General features: G+C 46.3%; 1 pseudogene; it reads right to left on the bottom strand.

Moving 5' to 3' along the window:
- Positions 1-368: 368 nt before the first annotated feature.
- LOC106563288 (purpurin-like) lies at positions 369-9,011 on the bottom strand (annotated as a pseudogene).
- Between the last annotated feature and the right edge of the window lie 439 nt (positions 9,012-9,450).

The raw sequence follows: 9,450 nt of genomic DNA on the forward strand, positions 1-9,450 counted from the left end.
TATATTTTTCAATTGAACATTGAAATATATTATACAATTAAGTTATAAGGCAATACTTTGTTTTATAAATGTGTAACTATATAGGACGCACACTATAAATGATAGATATGAGAGGATGACTACTCCGCCTCTTTAAATACTCCAGAGTCGGGGTGTTGTCTGATGTACTATTCATTCTCAGTCTAGAAATGTATCCGTTTTAACTGCAAAAGCCCCTCTCCAGGAGTCCATCTGTGGCTACATAGAACCAGTCAACACAGTGTACAAGGAGAGGGGACTCACTCTGATATAATGAGTGTGGAGGCTGGTGAGAGGATACAGTAGCCATGCCTCCTCTTCTGAGATCTGTGCTCACACACAGGCCTGATTCAGTACAGCCGGATGGAGCAAGGGATGATGGGAATAGGAGCCTCATTCTCATCCAGGGCTCGATCATCTAATCCTCCAATCAGAGAAAGAGAGACGAGGGGATGGGGGATGGGTTTGTGGGCTGGTTCATAACCATGGAAACTGAGGCATCCATTCACTGATGGGACTGAGAGTCAGCATGAGGGGGTTGAGGGACTGAATGCTTTCTCCAAGGCACAGAATGCTCATAAACTTTGTTGAATGTGCCATGTAGGTTGTTAAAGATATATCGCTTTTTCTAGGACACATCACTAGCACTGTTACTTTGTCAAATGTGTCACTGCCAAGTGCCCTATTATCTCCCCAGGTAGGCTACCTCAGCAATGACATCCAGGTGTTCTATTCTACTCTATTGTTGGGTCCTGTTTGCAGTGCTGGCAGGACAGAGGACTTTTTTAAATGCCAGTTCACTCTTGCGTTCATAGTACATGTGGTGTGAGAGTAATTAAAAGTCCTTTACACATTAACTTCCTTTGAAGAGAGTTTCTTTTTTTCATCAGCATGTAAATGTTTGAATAGGATTAGTCAGAGAGAGTGACCTAAGTAAGCTATTGGCAACCCTCTCCTCCATCTGAACATGTGCATCCAGGTTCACAGCAGGTCAATTCTTGGCCTTGAAATCCACACTAACTGAGTGAACCAGAGCTTGAGTGAGCAGCGACGTTGAATGTTCTCCCCTTTGATCCAAACAAGATTGATGGTATCAAATGAATGAGACATTTATGATCCTCTAAAACTGATAGAAATCTGCTGTGCACATGACATAGGTGTCAACTCCCATGAACTATAATGGAATTATATGGCCATACAGTGGTTAAACCTTATCAAGAGGACATGAAACATGTTATAAATTATTTACACACTGTTACCAGTATTTTGACATCTGCCTGACGAAAGGACATTCTTATCCAGATCCTTTGGCTTAGGGTTTTTGTCTTAGCAACATGTTCTGATCTTTACATACTTTTGTCCCATTAATTAGAATCATACATTGACATACTTAAGAAGAGAGATACTTAGGTGCAAAAAATACTTTGGCTTGCATACAATTACATTTTCTAACAGCCAAGATCATTTCAATTTGTTTAATGGGAAAGTAGGCTTTTTTCCCAGCTCAAATGTCCAGGTCATTGTCGTTGTAAAGTCGCTTTGTCTGGGTTATATTGTAACCATATAATAATTTGTTGCTACATCGAATACCTTCGGTCTATGTAGAATGCTGATTCACACTAAGTTCAATCGGTCACTAATTTCATTATGGTTATGGAGTTGTGTGAGCAGTTGTTTGGGGAAAAAAGAATGCATACCATACAGGTTTGATGCTATTCATAAAACAAATATTTTCCATAATGCACATCATTAATTCTTCGCCACGAGTGTGGTACTTCCACTGGGTGGCGAAATGAGAATAGCATGTGCCACTAGAGGGAGCAGTATCCTATCTTGAGTGCTCATCACCACCACCACTGTTGAATAGTACAGGATGTTGGAAAAGGCAATAGAAACTGTATGGCAATGCAATAGGTTTTTGTGAATGTTTACTTTATCTATATATTCTTAGGATATAACAATTTATCAGTGGGCGATCACTGATCATGGTTTTAATATAACTTTTTGGCTAACTCAAAATGGAGATAAGAACACAGTGTAAAGAAACTCTCAGGCCAGATAGGTCCCCAGATAGGCCTCTAAGCCTTTAGGTATTTGAAGTGGAACTGACAGTATTTTAGCAACATGAAATCTTATTAAAATCTGTTCATATACACCCACAGGAAGAATATGACAATTTTTTATTACCTTTTCTGACAAGCGAGCACTTTGATATGGTCATGTTCACGTTTTCATACATTCTTAGAATGTTTGGGAACAACATATACTAAGGTATTTGTGAAAATTCTACAGCAATATAGAGTGGGAAAGCGGGCGATCTCAGTTATATCACCGCTCCTTTGGGCATGGTGACGCAGGGGGGTCATACGGAGAGAATTAGTCTCTTCCTTATTAACTCTCCTGCGTTTCCTGTGGTGCTGAGCCTACCCTGGTTAGCTTGTCATAACCCCACTGTTTCTTGGCCACAGAGGGCTCTCACGGGGTGGTCGTGAGAGGTAGGTAGGCTCAGGTAGGTGTTTAGGGGTTTCCATTGGTGCTACTACGGTGGAGAGTCCAGACCAGGTCTCCACCGTGCGCATTCCTCCTGAATATGCCGATTTGGCTCTCGCTGCACCTCCCAGGAGTCACGTGTATCCCCTCTCACAGGCGGAGACGGAGGCTATGGAAACACACGTCTCCGAATCCCTGCGTCAGGGGTACATTCGGTCCTCCACTTCACCCGCCTCCTCAAGTTTCTTTTTTGTGAAGAAGGAGGAGGGAGGTCTGCGCCCGTGATGCCCGTGTATTGACTATCGGGGTCTGAATCAGATCACTGTGAGGTATAGTTACCCGCACCACTCATAGCCACAGTGATAGAGTCAATGCACGGGGTGCGCTTCTTTACCAAATTAGATCTTAGGAGCGCTTACAACCTGGTGCGTATCCGAGAGAGAGACGAGTGGAAGACGGCTTTCAGTACCACCTCTGGGCACTATGAGTACCTCGTCATGGTTGATGAATGCGCCATCAGTCTTCCAAGCCTTTGTAGGCGAGATTTTCAGGGTCCTGCAAGGGCAGGGTGTAGTGGTGTATATTGATGACATTTTGATATACTCCGCTACACGCGCCGAGCATGTGTCCCTGGTGCGCAGAGTGCTTGGTCGCCTGTTGGAGCATGACTTGTACGTCAAGGCTGAGAAATGTCTGTTCTTCCAACAGTCCGTCTCCTTCCTAGGGTATCGCATTTCCACCTCACAGGTGGAGATGGAGAGTGACCGCATTGCAGCCATGTGTAATTGGCCGACTCCCACCACGGTAAAGGAGGTGCAGCGGTTCTTAGGGTTTGCCAACTACTACCGGGGTTTTGATCAGGTAGCTCCTCCCATTACCTCACTGCTGAAGGCGGCCCCAGTGCGCTTGCAGTGGACAGCTGAGGCGGACAGGGCTTTTAGTCACCTGAGGGCTCTGTTTACCTCGGCTCCCGTGCTGGCCCATCCGGATCCCTCTTTGGCGTTCATAGTGGAGGTGGACACCTCCGAGGCTGGGATAGGAGCTGTGCTCTCTCAGCGCTCGGGTAAGCCACCGAAGCTCCGTCCCTGTGCCTTCTTCTCGAAGAATCTCAGCCCGGCGGAGCGAAACTATGATGTGGGGGACCGGGAGTTGTTGGCTGTCGTCAAGGCCTTGAAGGTGTGGAGACATTGACTTGAGGGGGCTAGACACCCTTTTCTCATCTGGACTGACCACCCCAATCTGGAGTACATCCGGGCAGCGAGGAGACTGAACCCTCGCCAGGCAATGGGGCCATGTTTTTCACCCGTTTTGTGTTTACCCTTTCTTACAGACCAGGCTCCCAGAACGTGAAGGCAGACGCATTGTCCTGGCTGTATGACACAGAGGAGCGGTCCATGGATCCCACTCCCGTACTCCCCGCCTCCTGCCTGGTGGTGCCGGTAGTGTGGGAGCTGGACACGGACATTGAGCAGGCATTACGTGCAGAGCCCGCTCCCCTCCAGTGTCCCGCTGGGTGTCTGTACGTCCCGTCTGCTGTCCGTGACCGGTTGATCTATTGGGCCCACACGTCACCCTCCTCTGGTCATCCTGGGATCGGTCGGGCAGTGCGCTGTTTGAGTGGAAGGTACTGATGGCCTACCTTGGCTGAGGACGTGAGGGTTTATGTTTCCTCCTGCTCGGTATGCGCCCAGTGTAAGGCTCCTAGGCACCTGCCCAGAGGTAAGCTACACCCCTTACCCATTCCACAGCAGCCTTGGTCGCACCTGGATTTTCTTACTGTTCTTCCACTCTCACAGGGTAACACCGCGATCCTGGTCGTTGTGGATCATTTCTTTAAGTCCTGTCGTCTCCTCCCTCTGCCCGGTCTCCCTACAGCCCTACAGACTGAGGAGGCCTTGTTTACACACGTCTTCCGGCACTACGGGGTGCCTGAGGATATAGTGTCTGATCGGGGTCCCCAGTTCACGTCTAGGGTCTGGAAGGCATTCATGGAACGTCTGGGGTCTCGATCAGCCTTACTTTAGGGTTTCACCCTGAGAGTACTGAGCAGGTGGAGAGAGTAAACCAGGATGTGGGCAGGTTTCTGCGGTCCTATTGCCAGGACCGGCCAGGGGAGTGGGCAGAGTTCGTGCCCTGGGCCGAGATGGCACAGAACTCGCTCCACCACTCCTCCACTAACATCTCTCCCTTCCAGTGCGTACTGGGGTAACAGCCGGTTCTGGCGCCTTGGCATCAGGGTCAGACCGAGGTTCCTGCGGTGGATGACTGATTCAGGCACGCGGCGGAGACATGGGAAGCTGTCCGTGTCCACCTTCAGCAGGCCGTGACGCGCCAGAAGTTTAATGTAGATCACCACCGCAGTGAGACCCCCCGAACCCCCTGAACACCGGGGGACCGGGTCTGGCTCTCGACCCGAAACCTACCCCTCCGCCTGCCCTGCCGGAAGCTGGGTCCGTGGTTTGTGGGGCCATTTAAAGTCCTGAGGAGAGTGAACAAGGTTTGTTATAGGTTACAGCTTCTACCCGATTACCGTATTAACCCCTCGTTCCATGTGTCTGTCAAGACTTTCGCCGAAGTTGGTCCCTCTCCTTGTTCGGGCGGCGTTCGAAGTCGCCGACCTTCTAGCCATCGCTGATCCTCTTTTTATTTTCCTTTAGTTTTGTCTTGTCTTGTATCACACCTGGTTCCAATCCCATTCATTACATGTTGTGTATTTAACCCTCTGTTCCCCCTCATTGTCCTTGTCGGTGATTGTTTGTTGGTAAGCTTTGTGCAAGATATGTTCTGGTGCGCGACGGCTTTTGTACCCACATGTATTATTTTGTATATTTTGGTTTTCAGAGATTTTTTTTGCACTTATTAAACTGCTCCGTTTTATACCAGGTTCGATCTCCTGCGCCTGACTTCCCTGCCACCAGCACGCACCCTTACAATTAAGTTGGTTTTGTAGCATGAATTGGGAATGTGATATTTTTGGTTGATATTATGATTTACGGTTTGTTTCATATTTGTAGTCATTAAAACGCTGTCAGTTCCACTTTAAATGAGCTAGCCAAGCTAATGATGATATATAGATTTTTTTTGTGGGGTTAGAGTTCACGAGAGAGGGGACTGTACTGGTAAATAAAATATTTTACATTCTCAGGATTACATTCTCTGTAGAGAAAATATAGCTAGCTAACAATTCCTGAATAACTAGCTTGATTAGCCTATTGCAAAACTACAACTCAGCTATTCTGTTAATACTCAAGGTCACATTGTCTGTTGACCATATTCTCATTAAACCTGGGGACTTTACGGATAAAGGCTTTGGGATCTCACATAGAATTACATACTGTATTAGAACACTAACATGATCATTTAATAGGATCTCTGTGGTTGCATGGTTCATGAGTTGAGGAGTTAAGCTGGTGTAGGTGAGAGACTTCCCAAACTGACCTAGTCTGGACCTAGCTGGACCTGGACCAGTGGATTCTCTGCCATTATTCACAGTTCACAGACAAGACTAGTGGATAACACATTTACATAAGTATTCAGACACTTTACTCAGTACTTTGTTGAAGCATCTTTGGCAGCGATTACAGCTTGGAGTCTTTTGGGTATGACGCTACAAGCTTGGCACATCTGTATTTGGGGAGTTTCTCCCATTCTTCTCTGCAGATCCTCTCAAGCTCTGTCAGGTTGGATGGGGAGCGTCGCTGCACAGCTATTTTCAGGTCTCTCCAGAGATGATCGATCGGGTTCAAGTCTGGGCTCTGGCTGGGACACTCAAGGACATTCAGAGACTTGTCCTGAAGCCAAGCCTGCGTTGTCTTGGCTGTGTGCTTAGAGTCATTGTCCTGCTGGTAGGTGAACCTTCACCCCAGTCTAAGGTCCTGAGCGCTCTGTAGCAGGTTTTTGTACAAGGATCCCTCTTTACTTTGCTCTATTCATCTTTCCCTCGATGCTGATTAGTCTCCCAGTCCCTGCAGGTGCTGCAACCACCATGCCTCAACATAGGGATGGTGCCAGGTTTCCTCCAGACGTGAGGCTTGGCATTCAAGCCAAAGAGTTCAATCTCTTGTTTCTCATTGTCTGAGACTCCTTTAGGGGTCTTTTGGTCACTCTACCATAAAGACCTGATAGGTGGAGTGCTGCAGGGATGGGAGAATCTTCCAGAAGGACAACCATCTCCACAGAGGAACTCTGGAGCTCTGACAGAGTGAGCATCGGGTTCTTGGTCACCTCTCTGACCAAGGCCCTTCTACCCCGATTGCTCAGATTGCTCAGTTTGGCCGGGCAGCCAGCTCGTGGTTCCAAACTTCTTCCATTTAAGAATGATAGAGGTCAATGTGTTCTTGGGGACCTTCAATGCTGCCCTTCCCCAGATCTGTGCCTTGACACAATCCTGTCTCGGAGCTCTACGGACAATTCCTTTGACCTTATGGCTTGGTTTTTGCTGTGACATGCATTGTCAACTTTGGGACCTAATATAGACAGGTGTGTGCCTTTCCAAATCATGTCCAATCAATTGAATTTACAACAGGTGGACTCCAATCAAGTTGTAGAAAAATCTCAAGGATGATCAATGGAAACAGGATGCACTTGAGCTCAATTTTTTTGTCACATAGCAAAGGGTCTTAATAATTATGTAAATTGGGTATCTGTTTTTAGTTTTTATAAATTTGCTAAATAATCTATTTAATCTACTTTAGAATAAGGCTGTAACGTAACAAGATGTGAAAAAGGTTAAGGGGTCTGTATACTTTCCAAAGGCACTGTATATGTAAAACAACTTATTTAATCAATTTTAGCTCTTGATCAAACATGGATGCAACTCAGAGATTTGTTTAAAAAATATATTTATTTTCACACACACACACTTTACCCAATTGAGCAACCTTTCCCTTGAGACAATGGGTGGTGGACTTTTCCCTCCCGCCTTGCAACATGGTCTATTCATTTCTACAGCGCTGCTATGGACCTATCCATCGGCCCTGGACACCTCTTCTCATGCCAGCATGCTTAAGGAATTCGGTGCAGGCTGAGCTGACAATTTAGCAAGCTCCTGTAGAGGAAAGAGAAAAATAACTTATTCATGCTCCCTAATCAGATTTATCTGCCTAAGAAAACATTTCTGCACTGGGGCATAATGCAGATTGTTGTGAATATTTTCAATCTTATTTGAACTACAACTCTTAGCTCCCTCTTAGCTTTCATTTATTAATTAGGATGCTCTCCTTCATGCTCATTGATATTATCTAGATGTGATCTCATTTAGCCTTTGTTTTCATGCTGTGTCCCTGTAGACAAGTGTCCAACTCACCGGACTGCAGGACAGGCTCGAACTGGCCAGCCATGCAGATCTCCTCCTGTTTCCCATGGACAATGTGCTGGATTGCTGGGGACAGGCCACGGGGGTGACGGGAGAAAATCAGGGAGTAACCATCCTCGCAGTGTCCATCATCCTTCAGGGTACGGCAGGCGTAGGTATCATAGTCGGTGTCAATCACCCAGTAGTTGTCACCTCCACTGGTAGTTCATGAACATCTTGCTGGGGTTGGTGGGGTTAGGCACAGTGTACTGGGCAGCCATGTCAGCGCACACAACATAGAACCTGTCAACACAATAACACACACTCATTTGCACAGAACATATCAACACACTGAAACTCATATTTGCTCTTGCAACTTAAAACCAGAGGTCAAACATATGCAAGATTATTGTGATCCATCACTTACAGTGTAAAATGTTGTCTATATTTCCTGTCCACCAATTAACATTTGATTGGTTTGTGCCATAATGTTGTGGTCTATTAGACAAATAGTTTCAACACCAATTAAATGGATATTAATCCACATTCTTCCTTACAACTAGACAATAATTTTAGCATCTGTGTATGCTTTATATGCTAGTTCTTCCAAGTTGATGCAGATCTACTCACCCGAAGAGAGTGACACGTCCCTTGGAGGAGGCGGTCATGGTGCCGTCATCATCGATGGTGTACTCAGCAGAGATGTTGTCCTGGAGGAACAGGCCCACAGGGTCCTTCTTCTGCAGAGCATATCACTTCCCAGAATACTGCAACAGAGAAAACCAGAGATGGAGAAGATTGTCTATTGTTTGTGAGTTTTTCTCAATGAGGATTGAAATCCAGAGGAGATTCAAATCTTTATTCAGTAGATCATTGTAGTCATCTCTTATGCATTTGCATTACACATGATCATAGCCATGTTTATCCAATCATGTTTTAAACTGACATTGTTCACTTGTTTTTATCTGTCTAGGGATGTGACCCCGAATGTGTGCACTGTAGCAAAGCTCACCCTCTTGGGGTCGAAGTCCGCCTTGGCTGTGAAGCTGTCTACCACGCAGGAGGCAGACCAGGCAAATGGTCTGCTTCTAAGTTAGTAAACATTCAGTGCGTTCCCAGAGACACTGTAGTAGTGTATCCTCATTGGAGTAAAATGAGGACACACTACTACAGTTTCTAAAGTACAATGGTCGTTCTGTTACATATTCATAGGGTTGTGAGGTAGAAATGAATGCCATATTTCACATGAAGGTAAGACCTAGATGCAGACATGTAATTAACAATGGTTTAATAATCCAACAGGGGCAGGCATTAGACAGGTCAAGGCAGGCAGGGGTCAGCAAACCAGAGGTGGGGAAACAGTACCGGACGGCAGGCAGGCTCAGGGTAGGCAGAGGTCAATAATACAGAGGTGGGGTAAAGGTACAGGTCGGCAGGCAGGCTCAGAGTCAGGCAGAGTGGTCAGGCAGGCGGGGGCCAAAACCAGGAGGGTGAGAAAAATAGAGACTAGGAAAAGCAGGAGCTGAGAACAAAAACGCTGGTTGACTTGACAAACAAGACGAACTGGCAACAGACAAACAGAGAACACAGGTATAAATACACAGTGGATAATGGGGGAGATGTGTGACACCTGGAGGGGGGTGGAGACA

This window comes from Salmo salar, chromosome 01, assembly GCF_965601325.2.
Source record: "Salmo salar chromosome 01, fSalSal1, whole genome shotgun sequence".
Lineage (NCBI taxonomy): Eukaryota > Metazoa > Chordata > Actinopteri > Salmoniformes > Salmonidae > Salmo > Salmo salar.